This window comes from Bombina bombina, chromosome 2 (genome assembly GCF_027579735.1).
Source record: "Bombina bombina isolate aBomBom1 chromosome 2, aBomBom1.pri, whole genome shotgun sequence".
NCBI classification, from domain to species: Eukaryota; Metazoa; Chordata; class Amphibia; order Anura; family Bombinatoridae; genus Bombina; species Bombina bombina.
In genome coordinates this window covers 477,810,464-477,830,306 of record NC_069500.1, presented here as the reverse complement: position 1 = coordinate 477,830,306, position 19,843 = coordinate 477,810,464, and the positions used below count along the sequence as shown (strand labels likewise).

Here is a 19,843-nt window from a genome sequence, read left to right as displayed (position 1 = left end):
AATGTGTTCAGCTAGTACCCCAGTAGTGCATTGCTGCTCATTCAACAACATACAGAAAGTGAAACTCTCTACCAGGAACAAACAACAACTTTTATTTAAAGTAGAAAACCCAAGGTTTTCATACAGGCCCATTTTGTGCCACCAGTTTGCCCATAAGATGTATGCCAAATGCAATCATATTAAAAAAAAAAAAAAAATCATGAACATTTTCACAAACTTTGGTTTCTCATTTAAATTACAGGTGGCCCTCGTTTTACATCGGTTCAATTTACACCGTTTCAGAATAACAACCTTTTTTCCAGTCATGTGACTGCTATTGAAAAGCATTGAGAAGCAGTGCATTTATTAAAATAGCCAGTAGGTGGAGCTGTCCGCTTGTGTTGCAGCAAAGCCAAGCAAGCTGAAAATTAATCAGTTTACCAAACCTGAGCTATCAAGCAGATTTCAAAGGAACAAGATCTTCCTGTCTATAAATCAGTCCAGATTGGAATGCCATAGAAAGAACTGTTTGCGGAAAAATGCAAGTGAAGTCTGTGTTGTGTGATTATTTTATTAGGTTTATAATGCTGTTTATCAAATGTTTTTTTTTTCATTTAACTTAGTTTAATTATATATTCTGTGTTGTGTGATTATTTCATTAGGTTTATAATGTTTAGCATATTTAAAATCTTCATTTCAAAGCTTTAAAAATAATGTATTAGGTGTTACGTATGACAATTTTGAGAGGGGGCCTGGAACCTATCTCCCTCACTTCCCATTGACTTACATTATAAACTGGGATTTCAATTTACGATTTTGATTTATCAACCATTCCTTCTGGAACCTAACCACGGCGTAAACTATTAGAAAGCTGCTAAGTGCAGTTGCGCATCACAGTTCTGAAAGTGTTTTTTTTTTTTTTTTACATCATAAACTAATGTTGAAACACTTGAAAGTGATGCAGCATAGCTGTAAAAGGCTGACTATAAAATATCACCTGGACATCTCTATGTAAAAAATATATTTCTTTCTAATGACATGCTGTGTCCACGGATCATCATCCATTACGGTTGGGAATATCACTCCTGGCCAGCAGGAGGAGGCAAAGAGCACCACAGGAAACTGTTAAAAGGACAGTCTAGTCAAAATTAACCTTTCATGATTCAGACAGGGCATGTAATTTTAAACAACTTTCCAATTTACTTCTATTATCTAATTTGCTCAGTTCTTTAGATATCCTTTGTTGAAGAAATAGCAATGCACATGTGTGAGCCAATCACACAAGGCCTCTGTGCAGCAACCAATCAGCCGCTACTGAGCATATCTAGATATGCTTTTCAGCAAGTGATATCAAGAGAATGAAGCAAATTAGATAATAGAAGTAAATTAGAAAGTTGTTTAAAATGACATGCTCTTTCTAAATCACAAAAGAAAAATTTGGGGTTTCAATGTCCTTTTAAGTATCACTTCCCTTCCCCAAACCCCCAGTCATTCTTCTTGCCTCTAGTGCAAGGAGGAGATGAAGTAATTAGGTGTCTGATAAAGATTCTTCTATCAAGATTTTTTTTTTTTTTTTTTGAAGTCAGAGTAGGCCTTGCTCTGATCTTCCATCACAATCTGGGTCTAGCCGTACCCCACGTTAGTCTCTTCAGCAGGGCAGTGGTGGCTTTAAAGAAGTTCGGAACTTGTAAAGTGGGCTGTACTGCGTTTTTCTAACATGTTGCTGCCCTGGTATAGAAAGCCTGAGTAGGTTTACTCTCTTTCTTTTTCCACAGGTCTCTGTGAGGAGTGGCCTCCTCTCATACTTTGTGAGTCGTCTGACTGCCGGACGACTAGAATGCAGGTAAGTGCCCTTTTGTCTTCTGGGGAAACTAGAAGGCTGGCACTGAAGGGGTTAAGAAAAAACCCTCTGCTTTTTTATTTTGGACAAATCCTTTATGGGTGGTTGAGGCAGTGGGCAGGCACTTTAATGAATGAGACTTGGAGACTTAGGGGCAACCTTCTTCACAGAGAGGAAGGGGTTAACTTTCTATGGGGCTCAAATAAAAAGGTTCTGGAGAAGGGTTGGTCAGCAAGTATCCTGAAGTTTTGCTGCATTGTCTATTTTGCCACATAGCGTCTGGTGGTCATTCCAGTTGGGCAATCTTTTAATCAGGATCTGGTCAGTATCAGGCTTGTGTTTAAGTCGGTTACTCCTTCTTGGAGTCTTAACCTGGTTCTTAGTTTTGCAGCAGGCTCCGTTTGAACCAATGCATTCTATAGATTTCTTGGAAGGTTTGTTTCTTGTTGCTATCTCTTCTGCTCGGAGAGTATCAGAACTCTCAGCTCTGCAGTGTGATTCCCCTTATCTTTCATGATGATAAGGTGGGGTTTCGTACTAAGTAAGGTTTCCTTCCTAAAAGATGTTTCGGACAGGAATTTTAATCAGGAAATTGTTGTTCCTGCTCTAAGTCCTAATCCTTCTTCTCATAAGGATCGTTTGTTACACATCCTGGATGTTGTGCATGCTTTGAAATTCTTCTTACAGGCGACTAAGGTTTTTCACCGGTATTCTGCCTTGTTTGTTTGTTTCTCTGGGAAACACAAGGGTCAAAAAGCTACAGATTCTTCTCTTTTTCTCTGGTTGAGAAGTATAATTTGTTTGACTTATGAGACTGCTGGACAGCGGCTTCCTGAGAGAATTACAGCTCATTCTACGAGGGCTGTTTCCTCTTCCTGGGCTTTCACAAATGAAGCTTCTGTGGCACAGTTTTGCAGGCTGCAACTTGGTCCTTCTCTGCATACTTTTTCCAAATGTAATACTTTTGCCTCAGCTAAGGTTTCTTTGGGAGAAAGGTTCTGCAAGCAGTGGTGCCTTTTGTTTAGGTTACCTATCTGTGTCCTCTAGCTTGGGCATTGATTCCCAACAGTAATGGATGATGATCCGTGGACTCGCCGAGTCATTCGAAAGAAAACAAAATGTATGCTTACCTGACAAATGTATTTCTTTCTTGACACGGTGAGTCCACGGCCCTCCCTGTTTTTCAGACAGTTTGTTTATTTAAACCTCAGGCACCTCTGTACCTTGTGTTGTTTCCTTTCTCTCCTTTTCCTTCGGTGAAATGACTGGGAGTTGTGGGAAGGGGAAGTGATACTTAAAGGGACACTAAACCCAAATTTTTTCTTTCGTGATTCAGACAGGAGCATGCAATTTTAAGCAACTTTCTAATTTACTCCTATTATCAAATTTTCTTCCTTCTCTTGGTATCTTTATTTGAAATAAGTTTAGATGCCAGCCCATTTTTGGTGAATAACCTGGGTTATTCTTGCTGATTGTTGGATAAATTCATCCACCAATAAAAAAAGTGCTGTCCACGGGCCTGAACCAGAAACGAAGCTTAGATGCCTTCTTTTTCAAATAAAGATAGCAAGTGAACAAAGAAAAATTGATAATAGGAGTAAATTAGAAAGTTGCTTAAAATTGCATGCTTTATCAGAATCGCGAAAGAAAAAAATTGGGTTCAGTGTCCCTTTAACAGTTTCCAGTGGTGCTCTTTGCCGCTTACTGCTGGCCAGGAGTGATATTCCCAACAGTAATCGATGATGATCCGTGGACTCACCGTGTCAAGAAATAAATTTATCAGGTAAGCATAATTTTCTTTTTTTTTTTTACCCTCAAAATGTCCTAAGTATTCACACCCCATTGTAAAGGACTTTAAGCAGCAAATCAGTATGCCTGTCCCAGGACTTGCAAGGGGATTGTGCCTCATGCACACTCATGTTTATTTCCCTTTTCAGTTTAAGGGAAGTGTGAAATCTCATAACTGTATAACTGTTTACACAGCATTTACTCTGGTGAATGAGATAAAATATCTTCCCTTTTTACATAGAGATGTTCAGGTGATATTTTCCTGTCAGCTTTTTACAGTTATGCACTTTCAAGTGATTTAGCATATAAGTACTATGTCCCTTTAAGCGATGGTTCATGGCTTATTTGGAATGGCATAACTGCCTAAATTAACTATAGATATAAATTTTGAGGAACAAGCAAAATTACTCAAAAGTAGATTTTTAGAGAAACCGTATCAAAGTTAACTTATACAAGAGCGTTATTTAAGAGCGAAAAATAAGAACAGAACTTATTTTTTAATAATAACAAATTATCAGTTTTAGCAGATAAGTCAACAGGATTCAAATGACCAATTGAATAGGGATACAAAAAATAATGTAAGGTTCCATCACTCAATTTAACAATAACCATAATGAGATTAGAAAAATACTTATATATTGGTTTATACTACAGGGGGACCCTTTATTATAAGACACTATAGGTCAATCCCCTATGTATACCTTTTTGAAGAGCGCCAACGTTGAAAAAACAAATTAGCACCCAGCAAAGTTGTAATTAAATCATACAATTCAAAATCAAAAGGGTAACTATAAGAAAAGTCTGCCATTAGGGAAACCAGGTTTTTTATAAATGCAATAGACACAATTCTTGGCTTTGTGCGTATACTATAGGAAATAGGATTTTATCTCAAATTTCTCTTTAGCTGCAAATAATTAAAAACTTGTCCTATTTTACCTGCGATTCTTCCTTTGTAGTGTACATGCTTGAGTGCAAATGCAGGATTCAGTACATAGGAAGAACCTCAAGACCCCTCAAAAAGAGGTAGGGGAAACACAATAGAAATCTTAAGAATGCTATTACAAACCATAGTGTACCTAGGCATGGAATTTATTGTCATCCTGGCCAAACCGATATTTGTAGGATTTTTCCTTTAGAACTTATTACCCCTACTATTCTGGATCTGGAAACTGAAGTCCTTAAACCCATTTGGCTTAAATGAGCATATAGATATGGCGACTTTTAATTGACAATCTACATGCTGTCCTAGTTATCTAGGTCTTTATAGTATTTCATGTTGGATGTGGCAGTTATTTTTAGATAATGGGTTATGTTCTGATGTCCATGCAACAATATTGCAATTATTGGCATATAGAAACTAGGTATATATAATAATAGTAATAATAATATTATATATATTTTTCCCATTAAACAATCCATATTGTAGTTACTAGAGTGATCATAGTCAGTTTTAGAAATATAGCTTTAATAAACAGATATCTATATATCTATATGTATGATTGATGCGGATCTATGTATAATGGGGTTTTTTTATTATTATTTTAGTTTAGATATCACCTAGTACATTTATATGCAGTGCCTTTGATTTATTGTCAATATTTGCATTCTGTGCAATTTTTGTATACCCAACATCTCTCACTATATTACTGAAATTGAGAAGTATTGCATAATAAGGCACACTTGCATAGTCACTCAGTAAGGAATTTTGTATGAGTATCGCTTTATACCAATACCATCATCACCGTTTGCTATAGGAGCAGTTTTTATTTTACATGTGGTTGATGAACCAGTGTTATATTGTTTTTAGAGCATGTTTTTATATGTTTTTATGTTTGGTACAACTGACTGTTTAGTTATAAAATATATGGGCTAAGTTTGTTCGCCCTATATAAGTATTACTACAAGCATTTTCATATGATTGTGTGAGATATATTTTTAGAATGTTTTTATTAATGATAATTGTATGATTAGTATATATTGCCATAGGCGAAGGTTTCCGTTCTATTAGATTTGACAATCATAATGGTCCGTGACAGATATAGTAGAGAACATTACACGCGACCTGGTTAGATACGATCTGTGACGTTTACATTACTATCACATGATCACTTCAGTTTGGGAGGTAGGGTTGTTATACCCACAAGCCGATTGGAGCATTGGTGACCAATCAGATACGATCTGTGACGTTTACATTACTATCACATGATCACGTCAGTTTGGGAGGTAGGGTTGTTATACCCACAGTTGATTTGGACTTTGGAGAACCAATCTGATAGCAGCGCCTATTCAGGATTTTTTAAATTGTAATATGGCAAAACCTTCGCACATGCGCATTTCAATATTGAGAACGCTGAATAGGCTTTAAAAGTCGTGGAAATTGTATAGTGTTCATTTACACCTGAATAAACGGTCCAGTATGACCGAGAAACGTTGTGTACAATAATAACGTCTTTTCATATAGAATTAGACTTTGTTCCACGACTTTTTATTTTTCTAAATACCCCTTGTGGACAATATCCTTGCATTTCTCAGAAACCGTGTATGTGATCTTTTACAGTGGAAGTCTGTTTCCTGCAGCCCCGTCCTACTAGGATTGTACGGAAGGGTTCTTCAACATCAGGGGAAGTTGGGACGACTTTTAAAGAGTCCAGGAGGCCTTTGTAGCACTTCTCAAGTGCCATTCATTTTGTAAGTATTGCAGTATCTGTGCAGATGCGTGATTGAGCTACTGATCGTGCACTATGGTGGCGCCTTCTTTTTTTGATATCCTGTAGATACCTTATTTTATTGTGCTTTGCAGTTATTGCTCTTTTTACAAATTGAAGGTTTGTGCAACCCTGTGTCAAGCAAGGCTTGTTGGCACCATTTTCAACATAGAAACACATATACACATACCATCAGCAAAAAGATTATGACTCACTGAAGGCTCAGATGATAGTTAGCATTTTTTTTTAGCAATAAAGCTTTTTTTTTTTGCTTTTTTTTTTTTTTTACACTACAGTATAGTGTAAATATAACTTTTATGTGTACTGGGAAACAAAAAAAAAATAGTGTAACTCACTTTATTGCTATATTTGCACCCGAACCCGCAATATCTCTGAGGTACACCTGTATAATAGAAGCAGACGACACATGGTATTGAACTAGGCCCATACATTTGCTTTATTTCCACCAGCTAACCTTATGTATGCCAAATATGTTAAGAAAAATCAATAACTTTTTTCACAACCTTTAGGTAACCTCACTGAAATAATTTACATACAACCTGTGCAGTCATAGTACAAATGGTCATAAAAGTTTAACCTTCTTTATGATCCCCTGTGTTTAGGAATACCAGACATGTAGGCCCAGTTATTTGCTTTTCATGCCATCAACTTTGTATGCCAAATGTGATTTTTTTTTTTTTTTTTAATTTTTTTTTTTCTTCACAAACTTTGGTACTCTCACTGTGTTTATTTACAAACAGCATGTGCATTCACGGGGAATTTAAAAAATGTTTTTTTTTTTTTTAAATTGGATTTTGTAATTTAAAACTGTATGATATATTGTAAAACTGTCTACAATTCATAGACCAAGTTTTGATGGGTATATACCATGGTACCGCAAATCTTTTCTCACTCCCTTTTTTAGCAAACTCTGCAGTATTTCTGTGCACCTCACATTATTTGTAGGGGGAACACAGCTAGCACAATGCTTGTCAGACAATCTTACAATATTTTCTGACTCAAAGATGTGTTTTCAAATAATAGACTAGTTATTACCTCTTTTTTTATAGTTAGGTAGCACATATTGTTAGGTGCAGATTCTTTGTAAAGGATGTAATTGAAAACTGTATTTGCATAATAAAACCTGCAATTTACTGGGTCTTTCCACCTCTTGCCTAAACTGTTTTGGTGCCTTCACTGTCAATAGTTGTCAACATTAAGGCAGCTTTTTTGTCAGTAAATTTGACAGCTAGCAGTTCACTACTTAAAGTGAAGGTAAACTTAAGTGTGAGCAAAGATATATCTATCCGACAGCGCTAACTCACAAGACCTAAGCTCCTATAACAATGGGTCTCTAGTTACCCATAAAAATGTAACAAAACAGTGGAAAATGTACGGAGCGCCTAGGATAAAAGGCCAGGCAGAGGAGGATATAAGCTAAAAATATATAATATTTAATAATTAATAACACATATTAATAACATATATTATAAATGCAAAAAAGTACCTGGATCCATTATATCATTATATTATTATATCATTGTTACCGTATTATTGTTTTATTAGTACTATGGATCCAGGTACTTTTTTGCATTTATAATATATGTTATTAATATGTGTTATTAATTATTAAATATTATTATATATTTTTAAGCTTATATCCTCCTCGGCCTGGCCTTTTATCTTAGGTGCTCCTTACATTTTCCACTGTTTTTAAGGTAAACTTAACCCTACTGCCTCGCGGCATTTGATAGACTTTTAAAAAATGAGCCAGAGTTTAATTCATCAAATTTTTTATAATATTTTTTTTTTTCTAATTTTTTTAACCGCTGCGGCGACAAGTGCAGCTCTCCTGCCCACCATATTGTCTAATTGATTTTAAGATGACTATTCTTAAACAACTAATCCATGTTTCCCCCGAGCCGTGACGTTTATGCAAAGGGAATTAACACCCTGGGGGGGGGGGGGGGAACAAGGATTAGTTTTAAGAATCGTCATCTTTAAATCAATTAGACAATATGGCGGGCGGGGAGAGCTGCGCTTATCGTTGGAGCGGTAAAAAAGGTAAAAATTTGAGAAAATAAATAACTATAAAAAATTTGAATTAAAGCCTAGCTCTTTTTAAAAGTTTATCCAATGCCATGAGGCAGTAGGGTTAATGTTTACCTTCACTTTAAAGCTCATTCATTATTCCTTTTTTTTTTTTTTTTTTTTTTTTTTTTTTTTTTTTGCCACTAGCTGCAGTGTGAAACTTTTACATATCTTTCTATTGTTTCACAAGCCAGGGTGTCACAACCGTACAAAATTGTAATCTGTCTTTAAATAGCATCAGGGACTTGCCAACAGGAAATATTTTGAGATGGGGTATAAAGTTCTGTAAATAATGTTAAAATGTTCAGTTAGTGGTCTAATTTTATACAGAAGGTCAAAATCTGGATCATTCAAAGAGTAGGCCCTGTGTATTGTCATTAAAATGGAGAGAACTGTGTAATATTTCTTCATATTTTTTTGTCTGAGCATTACTGATGGGAAGAGAGGAGATGAAAATACAGGGTGGGTAGACCAATATGATTTGATTGTTGGCTTATGCAGAATGCCATAGGGCCTGATATTCAAAACCTTTGCCGCTCAGGTGAGATATTGTAAGATGTCTTGTTGGTACGGCGAAGCCCTTAAAAAGATTTAGAAAGGCAAATTTTAACTCGAGACTTGTTTATGTTGTGTTCTTTATGTGAAACAGAGACTACTGCATGTCGTTTTTTTAATTCTATACTATTTGTTAGGTACATATTTTGGTGATCTTTGGGACAAGCATTGCTATGCGTATAAATTAGTTTGAACAATTTGTTCAAGAAAAATACATTTGGAAAAATCTGGTTTAAAATTAGTGAATTCTTTATTGATAGCAGCAGACTTAGTGAAAATTTTGATTTCTGGACAATATGATTTAGGAGCATTATAAATTAAGCTGTTGTCTAACGTACTTGGGTCGGACTCAGTTCTTGGGGAGGTTGGTTCATTAATCATTTATTATATTTATTTTTTGTGTGTGTGGGAATATGGGGTTCTCCATTTGTGTCACTGCAAGTGTCCTTTCTGTCTGGGTAAGGCTGGTGTTCAGATCCATAGTCCTTAATTATGTCATATGCCTCCTGAACATTTAAAAAATAATCTTTGCCATTTTTAAATTAAAACCTTTAAGTTTATTCAGTAACATACTCTTCTGTGCTCGCTCTCTTTCCCACTATATAATAGTACATACAAATACATGTCTAAATATTTCTATGTATGTGTATATACAGTATACATGTATAATTTGTGTACATACTGTATGTGTGTGTGTATGTATATATATATAATATATATATATATATATATATATATATGTGTGAATATCTAAAAAAAACAAACAAGCGCATAGAGACACCTCTCATAGTGCAGATCAATTTGGTTTAATACAAACATATATGAAATACATAAATACTTTTTAGGGTAATCCCTACTCACAAGTGAAACCTCAATCAAATGAGGTAAGTTGAGGCAGTTGGATTTTCAAAGTGTCCCCACTTTTGACCGGTAAATCGCCAGGCTGTGGTCCCAGTCTCAAGTTTCCAGATCCGTTAGTTATCCTCGGTGAAGTAAGCAGACAGTCCTGTTCTGCTAGTCTGTGTAAAAATGTCACTTCTGAATTGACTAAATATCGTCAAGCCTCTGATGAAACGGTTATTTACCGTGAAACGCGTAAGGCCACAACCCACCTTACGTCAATCTCGACAAACACGCTGAAGAGAGATTCTGTGTACTTCACGGAGATCCACAGCGTTCTTTATAGCTCTAAAATGGAGCGATATTTAGTCAATTCAGAAGTGACATTTTTACACTGACTAGCAGAACAGGACTGTCTGCTTACTTCACCGGGGATAACTAAAGGATCTGGAAACTTGAGACTGGGACCACAGCCTGGCGATTTACCGGTCAAAAGTGGGGACACTTTGAAAATCCAACTGCCTCAACTTACCCTCATTTGATTGAGGTTTCACTTGTGAGTAACGATTACCCTAAAAAGTTTTTATGTATTTTATATATGTTTGTATTAAACCAAATTGATCTGCACTATGAGAGGTGTCTCTATGCGCTTGTTTTTTTTAGATATTCACAGCTGTACCTCATCACCCAATCAGAACCTGAAGTGCTTTTTGACGAGCAGTACTGAATTCATCTCTCTTGAAATTTGTTCCTGAAATATTAACTGAAGGATAAGACTTTTTTGAAATATTTTATTATTATATTTGAAGTTTACTATTGTGTTACACTCATTCTATATTCCAGGTACAGTAGCCTGGATAGTTCTAGTTTTAGTTATATTCAACTCTAGTGACTACATTGCAGTTTTCAGTTGAAAGTTTATTCATTATCAGGATATTATTTACAATTCAATTGTGATACTTGTGATTTATTTTATTTTTTTGTGATTATTTGCTGTATGTGTGCGCAACTCAGTTTGTATTAGTGTGATCCACTAATATATAAGTCTGAGGACGGGGTTAAAATCCTCGAAACGTTACTTTGTGAAATAAAAGCTTTGATTGCTTTATGATATTAAGCCCTGGTGAGTGCTCTTTATTTTCGGGACTCTGGATTAGCACTTTGTGGCATTGGATGCACCCCAGGCAGTTGTTTTATATGGAGTGAGTGCAGAGTTCATCTGGAATATAAATATATATATATATATATATATATATATATATATATGTATTTACAGACATATACACATATAAGTGCATTGGGAGCCCAGAGCAGTCAAGTAAATGAAAACCTGAAAATCATATTTATGCAATATTCATATTTAATAAAATGTTAGTGTGTATTTACTGTAAATATTTCACATTACAATGTTCTGCACATAGCAGAATATGTTCTATTTTTTTAGCAGTTGGAAACTCTAGACTTTATATTCCCTGACCCTGTAAGAAATATCCTGTGTGTTTTAACTTCTGCAATGACAGATTCTCAGGTGTTCATTGCAGGACATAAACAGAGTCTTTCTGAAGGAGCTGCATATTACCTGTTACATTTTATGGAATAAGGGATAATCTCTATTCCTATAGATTGTCACATTTAGCGGAACATGTTAAACCACCTTATCTTTTAAAATTAAAAAGACTTGCAGTACAGAACGCTCACAACTTGTCCAAGAAATTGCTTTTAGATACAGTTGTATGAGTAATTGTTTATACATTTTATTAAATGTGCTGACTCAAATTGGAAAAACTTGTAAATATCAGAATCAATTCCCAATGAAGGATAGGTTAAAGGGACAGTCTAGTCAAAATTAAACTTTCATTATTCCGATAGGACTTGTAATTTTAATCAACTTTCCAATTTTACTTTTATCATCAAATTTGTTTTTTTATCTTGGTATTCTTAGTTGAAGCTAAACCTAGGCAGACTCATATGCTAATTTCTAAGCCCTTGAAGGCTGCCTCTAATCACATGCTTTTAAAATTCCTTTTCAACAAAAAGATTAAAAGTACACGTGGACCATATAGATCAGTGTTTTTCAACCAGTGTGCCGTGGCACACTAGTGTGCCGTGAGAGATCCTCAGGTGTGCCACGGCAGACTGACAACAGTGTGACATATTTTTTAAACTTAGCTTGTTTTTTACTCCCAGTGCAGGGGTAGTTTGTAGGAGGCATGGCATAACAGCACAATACATACAGTATGTATGTGTGTGTATATGTGTGTATATCTATATATATATATATATTATATATATATATATATATATATATATATATATATATATATATATATATTATATATATGCTGTATTAGGCTACAATGTGTGATTTTCTTTAAATTTTGGGATGGTGGTGTGCCACAGGATTTTTTAATGTAAAAAAGTGTGCCACAGCAAAAAAAAGGTTAAAAATCACTGATATAGATAACACTGTGTTCAGGCACAGGGGGTTATTAAAGATTTAGCACATTACAATGCTAAATGCAAGACAATAGATAATAAACAGTCACAGTCATGTGATCAGGGGGCTGGAAGAAGGTTCTTAGATACAAGGTAATCACAGAGTTAAAAAGTGTTGGTTGTGCAAAACTGGAGAATGGGTAATAAAGGGATTATCTATCTTTTAAAACAATAACAATTCTATTGTAGACTGTCCCTTTAAATAGCTTAAAGCGTAAAGCACACTGAGCAAAGGTCTATCAGGTTGTAGTGCCAATTTCTGTTGTTAACAAAACAAAAAAGCTTCAATGAGCTGCACCAAAGAACTTTGTGTACAATAAAGACAATAATTAAAAAGCAACTAGTCTATAGGTCTATAGGGCTAGACAAGCTCAGACACAAGGGAGCCTTAAAATTAAGCCCTTGTGTCCTGCTTTAAAGTCTCCAAGACCCCCATGGGTGTTTCCCCCCCCCCCCCCCCACCACCACCATTTTTATTTACATGAAAATATTACTATTGTTTACTAGTCAGGGATCCCAGAGGCAGAATTTTTTTTTTTTTCTGTAATGACATTTTTTTAGTCAAAAAATGTCGGCAGCTCATTTTGAAATTAAATACAATGTTAATTTAAGTATTAATACTAAAGCACCAGCTCAACTGCAATACGCTGGTTAACTGGAGAATAAAGCATTTTTTATAGTTTAATATATTATATTGAGGCAGGTCATCAATCGATGCACTGCAGCTTTGCAGTGCTACCCCAATTTCTGACTGTTTTCTTCAAACAGTGCTTCACTGTGGCTGCACTGTGTTAAGGAAAATGTACACAATGCATCCAAAGCAAAGTGCTGTTTTAAGAGAACAGCCTGTTGTGGACTGGATCCCATCATTGGTTTAAATTTTAAACTTATTTGTTTACATCGGAACTTTGTTCTGCTGTAGACAAATAAGTACAGGCGGGATGGGGTTAAATAAGCCCACAGCTGTTATGTACTTTATAAGACTGGTATTATTTTCCTTCATTGTCAGAGAGACAAGAAACCACGTTGTAAACGTTTTATACACAACTATTTTTATATAGATTTTTGCCTTCGCAGGAGAAAAGTAAATTTGTGAGGTGCTGATATATCTCTATTGAAAGGCGTGCCCAAACTGTTGTCAGACCAGTTATCCCCCTCAGACGACTGAGAATAATGCAGATGGGTGTAGGGGAGTACTATAGGCAGTGAGAGTAATTAATTATCCTGAGGGAGCTTTTCACTAGGCTGCACAGGTTTCGATGGGACTATTCCTACAGTAAGATTGTGAGTTGGTTCTAGGTAACTAGAATGAGCTCATCTACTGGACCACAGGACATTTGTTGCTGGGTTAGCACAGTAAAATAAATTTATGCTTACCTGATAAATTTCTTTCCAGATAGAGTGAGTCCACGACGTCATCAATTACTAGTGGGAATATCACTCCTGGCCAGTAGAAGGAGGCAAAGAGCACCACAGCAAAGCTGTTAAGTATCACTCCCCTACCCATAATTCCCAGTCATTCGACCAAAGGGAAATGGAAAAAGGAATAACACAAAGGTGTAGAAGTGCCTGAGGTTTAGTCAAAAATAACTGTCTTACAAAAAAATGGGTGGGGTCGTGGACTGACCATATCCGGAAATAAATAAATTTATCAGGTAAGCATAATTTTTATTTTTAATTTTTATAAGAATTACTAGTGGGAACCAATACCCAAGATAGAAAACAACGATGACTAGGGAGGGAGAACAAGACAGGCAGACCTAAACAGAAGGCACCACCGCTTGTGAACCTTTCTCTCAAGAGACCTCAGCCGATGCAAAAGTATAAAATTTGGAAAAAGTGTGCAGAGAGGACCAAGTTGCAGCCTTGCAAATCTGTTCCACAGAAGCTTCATTTTAAAAGCCCAGGAAGAGGAGACAGCCCTCGTGGAATGAGCTGCAATTCTCTCAAGAGGCTGCTGACCAACATAAGCAAAACTAATTCTACTTCTTAACCAGAGAAAAAGAAAAGTAGTAGTCGCTTTCTGACCTGTACTCTATCCAGAGAAAACAAACGGGGCAGAAGACTGGCGAAAGGCCTTAGTCGTCTGTAGATAGAAATTTAGAGCATGGACAACATCCAGGTTGTGCAACAAACGTTCCTTATGAAAATAAGGATTAGGAGGACATAGGGAAGGAACAACAATTTCCTGATTAATATTTCTATCTGAAACCACTTTGGGAAGAAAACCCAACCTAGTACGAAGAACCGCCTTATTAGCATGAAAAATAAGGTAAGGTAAATCACACTGCAATGCAGAGAGTTCCGAAAACTCACAGAGCAGAAGAAACAAAAACCTTCCAAGATAAATTTAATATTAATGGAAGCAATAGCTGTGTATATATATATACACAAAGGATCGTTTGCTGGGGAACTATAACACACCCATTGATGAAGTTAATTTGTGTTTGTTGGATGGACTTTTAACACTGCATTAAAGGATTTGTTTGCTACAAGACCGGTGAGTGCAGCATCTGTTTTTTCTCTATTTTGAGGTAAACTGGATATCCTATTTATTTATATGCAGCACCACGGTAGTTTTATGGAGTGCACCTTATATATATTTAACCTCTGTGATTATCTTGTATCTAAGCCTCTGCAAACTGCCCCCTTATTACAGTTCTTTTGACAGACTTGCAGTCTAGCCAATCAGTGCCTGCTCCCAGATAACTTTACGTGCATGAGCACAGTGTTATCTATAGGAAATATGTGAACTAACACCCTCTAGTGGTGAAAAACTGTTAAAATGCATTCTGAAAAGAGGTGGCCTTCAAGGTCTAAGAAATTAGCATATGAACCTCCTAGTTTAAGCTTTCAACTAAGAATACCAAGAGAACAAAGCAAAATTGGTGATAAAAGTAAATTGGAAAATTGTTTAAAATTACATGCTCTATCTGAATCATGAAAGTTTATTTTGGCCTAGACTGTCCCTTTAATTTCTACATGCACTGGACGTTACGTTATCCATTCCTGACCTGCTGTTGAGCCTTTCAAACTAGCCATTAAAAAAATACCTCTTTCAAACTCTTGCCACCAGTTCTATTCCTGCTATTATCTCCCTGAAGCAGTTTAATTAAATGTAATCTGGCCATTTCACAACCTCCAGAAACCACAAACTTTAACTCCCTGCTAACTTTGTGATCCTAGCAGTGAATTCTTCCTACTACCTGCACCACCATTATCTTAATGATGAAGTTTGCTGCTTGTTTTTGTTTGCATTTTTTACCAATAACAGAGGCTACATTTTCTCCCAGATCAGAACCATATATTGCAAACTTGTTAGAAGCTCTGTCCCTTCTGGCATGTCACCTACTTAGGGCTAGATTTATTAAAGCTGAGGCGTACAGGGGTGCGTATTCCCAGATAGTGTCCAATACTGAGTACTGAAAGTTGCTTGACCAGAACTATACAGAGGCAAACAAGTCTGACCCCATCATCAGCACAAGTAAAAACAAAATTTATTGCTAGTAAGAAAATTAATACACACTGTAAAATTTCAAACTGCAAACACGTTTCTATTTGATAGCAATAACACACTTACTCTTACTTTCTGAGATACAGCTCTGTGAAGCGCTTTGCCAACACTGCTATAAAACTACAACTCCCTTAATGCACTTCTTTCAGCTCCCATTTCTTAGGAGTTTCTGTAGCTCAATCGAGGTAGCAGCGCCCCCGTAGGATGTGTGGTGGTGTTAAGTACTGCACCACACTGTGAAACAAAAAACGGAAAGTCATTTAAAGGGATAGTATAGTCAAAAATAAACTTTTGTGATTCAGATAGAGCATGCAATTTTAAGTAAATTTCTAATTTACTCCTATTATAAATTTTTCTTCATTCTCGTGGTATCTTCATTTAAAAAAGCAGGAATCTAAGCTTAGAAGCTGGCCAATTTTTCGTTCAGCACCTGGGTAGCACTTGCTGATTGGTTGCTAAATGTAGCTATCCAATCAGCAAGCGCTACCCTGGTGCGGAGCCAAAAATGGGCTGGCTCTTAAAATTACTTTCCAGCTTTTTTAAATAAAGGTACCAAGAGAACAAAGAAAAATTGTTAATAGGAGTAAATTAGAAATGTGCTTAAAATTGCCTGCTCTATCTGAATCATAAATGTTTATTTCTGACTAGATTATCCCTTTAAATGCTGTCCGGGTTTCTTCTATAAACTTTACCGGACAGAATTCTAGAATACCGGACTGTCTGGTCTAATACCGGACACCTGGGAACCCTAGGTGTAACTGTGCAGAAGTACTGTATTGAGATATGCTGAATATGAACTTATTTATGAACCTCAATAAAAAAAAAATAAAAAAATATATATATATATATATATATATATATATATATATATATATATATATATATATATATATATATATTGTTTAATTGTTCTAGACAATTATTCAGCTTCCAAGAATGGCTGTAAAGTCTGAATATCAGTTGACATAGTTAAAATTAGGGAATACTATCATACTATAAATATTTTATATCCACTTTGTAGGGAGATGAAATCATTTTGTGGCAATTACCTTACTGTTGTGTGTGTTTGTGTGTATGCATCTGTGTGTATGCGTCAGTGTGTGTGTTTGTGTGTATGAGTCTGTGTGGGTGTGTGTATGCATCAGTGTGTGTGTATGTATAAATATGTTTGTGTATAGAGTGTTTGTTTATTTCAAAATCTTAAGCTCCAGGCCCATTAAGCCCTTATGCTGGCACTGGAAAAAGTAATCCAATAATGGAGCAATTAACAACTGAGCCCACACGAGACATCTATGTAACACGTCTCCAATGTGTGCAAACCGCTGCACAGATCCTGAGTAACTCTTGGTGTACAAAGAGGCTCCACATAAGATACTAAGTACCATAACCAGTGTGCTCAGCTAGGTTGTCGAATTTGCATCAATAAAAACCTTTTAAGATAACAAAAATACCATTTAAAAAACATTTTACTCTTAACCACAGCAGTGTGACACTCCTGGGTGCCTGACGCAGTGCTTGAGAATTCCTTGACTAGAACACTGAACATGGGCAGGCAATAAAGGCTGCCTAACAAAAAGTTAAATAAGATGCAGTCAGACATCTGATCCTGAAGAGTAAGTATGCTTTGGATTTTTGGCACCACCCATATCCTCAGTCCATGCATTGTGTACATTAGGTCTCAATTCTCTTATCTATTTTGAAAACATGCTAAAGTGTTTGCTGAAAGCTGATTTAGCTTGTAGTTTCCCAACCTATGCTGAAAGTTGTGATACTGGATTCTCAGCTATTGAATAGCCTAAGTAAACACAGCCAGCAGAAGAAATTAAACTCACAGCGGGGTGCAGAATAGTTAAGTAATACTTAAGTATTGTTCTCTCTATGTATTGAGCTTTAGTTTTCCAGACAAATATAAGACAAGGAAGCAAGTGTGTGTACACAAAGTGATAACATAATGAGATAAGATACTACCTGAAGCTCAACCCATTGTAATAGGCTATGGTTTCAAAGCACAAACTCAACTATTTCATATACACAAATAAACCTGAAAATGCAATTTCTCATACATTTTATACTCGACAGCTGATATAACAAGTCATTGATAATACATTAATATACAAACAATTTTACAGTGTACTGTCCCTTTAAGCTCATCTAGTGTAACCAAGCATTTCAATGCATATAAATATCCTCACAAGGTTGTCTCTGTTAAAGGGACAGTCTACACCAAAATTTTTATTGTTTTAAAAGATAGATAATCCCTTTATTACCCATTTCCCAGTTTTGCATAACCAACACAGTTATAATAATATACTTTTAACCTCTGTGAATATCTTGTATCTAAGCCTCTGCAAACTGCCCCTTTTTTTAGTTCTTTTGACAGACTTGCAGTCTAGCCAATCAGTGCCTGCTCCCAGATTACTTCACGTGCACGAGCACAGTGTTATCTATATGAAATATGTGAACTAACACCCTCTAGTGGTGAAAAACTGTTAAAATGCAATCTGAAAGAGTCTAAGAAATTAGCATATGAACCTCCTAGGTTAAGCTTTCAACTAAGAATACCAAGAGAACAAAGCAAAATTGGTGATAAAAGTAAATTGAAAAATTGTTTAAAATTACATGCTCTATCTGAATCATGAAAGTTTATTTTGGCCTAGACTGTCCCTTTAAAGTAAGCTACCTACTTGCATTTGTTGATTGCATTAAAGTATTGTTAGGTCTGTCTCCGGGTTGGAGCGGTGTAATATTTTCTAATATATTATTTTCTTCTATAAGGTACGACGAGTCTACGGATTAATCCTTTACTTGTGGGATATTATCCTCCTGCTAACAGGAAGTGGCAAAGAGCACCACAGCAGAGCTGTCTATATAGCTCCTCCTTTAGCTCCACCCCCAGTCATTCTCTTTGCCTACTCTAAATACTAGGAAGGGTAAAGTGAAAGAGGATATAAAATATTAGTTTTTAATTTCTTCAAGCAAGAGTTTTTTTTTTAAATGGTACCGGTGTGTACTATTTACTCTCAGGCAGCAGATGGATGAAGAATTCTGCCTGGAGGATGATGATCTTAGCATTTGTAACTAAGATCCAGTGCAGTTCCCACAGAAGCTGAGGGTTACAAGAAACTTCAGTGTGAGGAACGTTTTCATGCTATATAGCAGTGAGGTATGTTCAGTCATTTTTTCTGGAGAGACTGTGTATTTCAGAAAGGCTGACAGTATCCCCATGAGGGTAAGGGTAAGCAGTAATCCTAAGAGCTATAGAAAGGCATTACTAAGCTTGCATAAGGGGCTAATTAAAAAATGGTTGACACAGAGTTTTTTGAATGTTTGTGGCAAACGTTTTGTGAACTGGGAGTGCTGTTAACGTTTTTTTTGGGCAATAACGTTTTTTTGGCAACTTTTTTGAGGGTACACTTGGCTTATTTTTTGGGTCTCAGAACTCATGGCTAGTTTAAAACCGTTCTGGTGCGGTTCTTTGAGGCTGTAGAGACATCGAGTGAGATGGGCGGGGGCCTATTTTCACGCCTCAGATGCGCAGTTGTTTTCACTCAGCAAGCTTCAACTCCTGAGGGCCCTTGTGGATGTTTTGGGCCAAATCGAAGCTTTAACCCCATATTTACAATCCCTGAGGGCAGGTAGGCGCCACAGCAGGGCTGTGGCAAGGTGCTGGGGGTGTTTTTTCTGGATTTAGGCCTTATTTCAATCCGGTTTGCACATTAAAGGGTTAAATGTTTTATTTTCTTTTGGGGCAAACTTAACTACATAGATTGAGTCTGCTATCAAAAATTTGGAAAGTTTGGTGTATTTTAAAGCAGTTTTGCAGAACATGTATGCTTTTTTTCTCTTAAAGGCGCAGTACCATTTTTTTTAAGATTGTTGTTTTTTTCACTAAATAAAGTGTTTTTCAAGCTTGTTTGTAGTCATTACTAGCCTGTTCAACATGTCTGACATTGAGGAAAGTCATTGTTCAATATGTTTAGAAGCCATTGTGGAACCCCCACTTAGAATGTGTCCCTCATGCACTGAAAGGTCAAT

General features: G+C 36.1%; 1 protein-coding gene across 1 annotated transcript in view; it reads left to right on the top strand.

Annotated features, from left to right (window-relative positions):
* Positions 1–6,244: 6,244 nt before the first annotated feature.
* Positions 6,245–19,843, top strand: part of SLC8B1 (solute carrier family 8 member B1) — a 194,473-nt gene continuing 180,874 nt past the window's right edge. The window contains exon 1 of the mRNA XM_053699835.1: positions 6,245–6,295. The gene's annotated coding sequence lies outside the window, so the exon portion shown is untranslated. The remainder of the gene's footprint in view (positions 6,296–19,843) is intronic.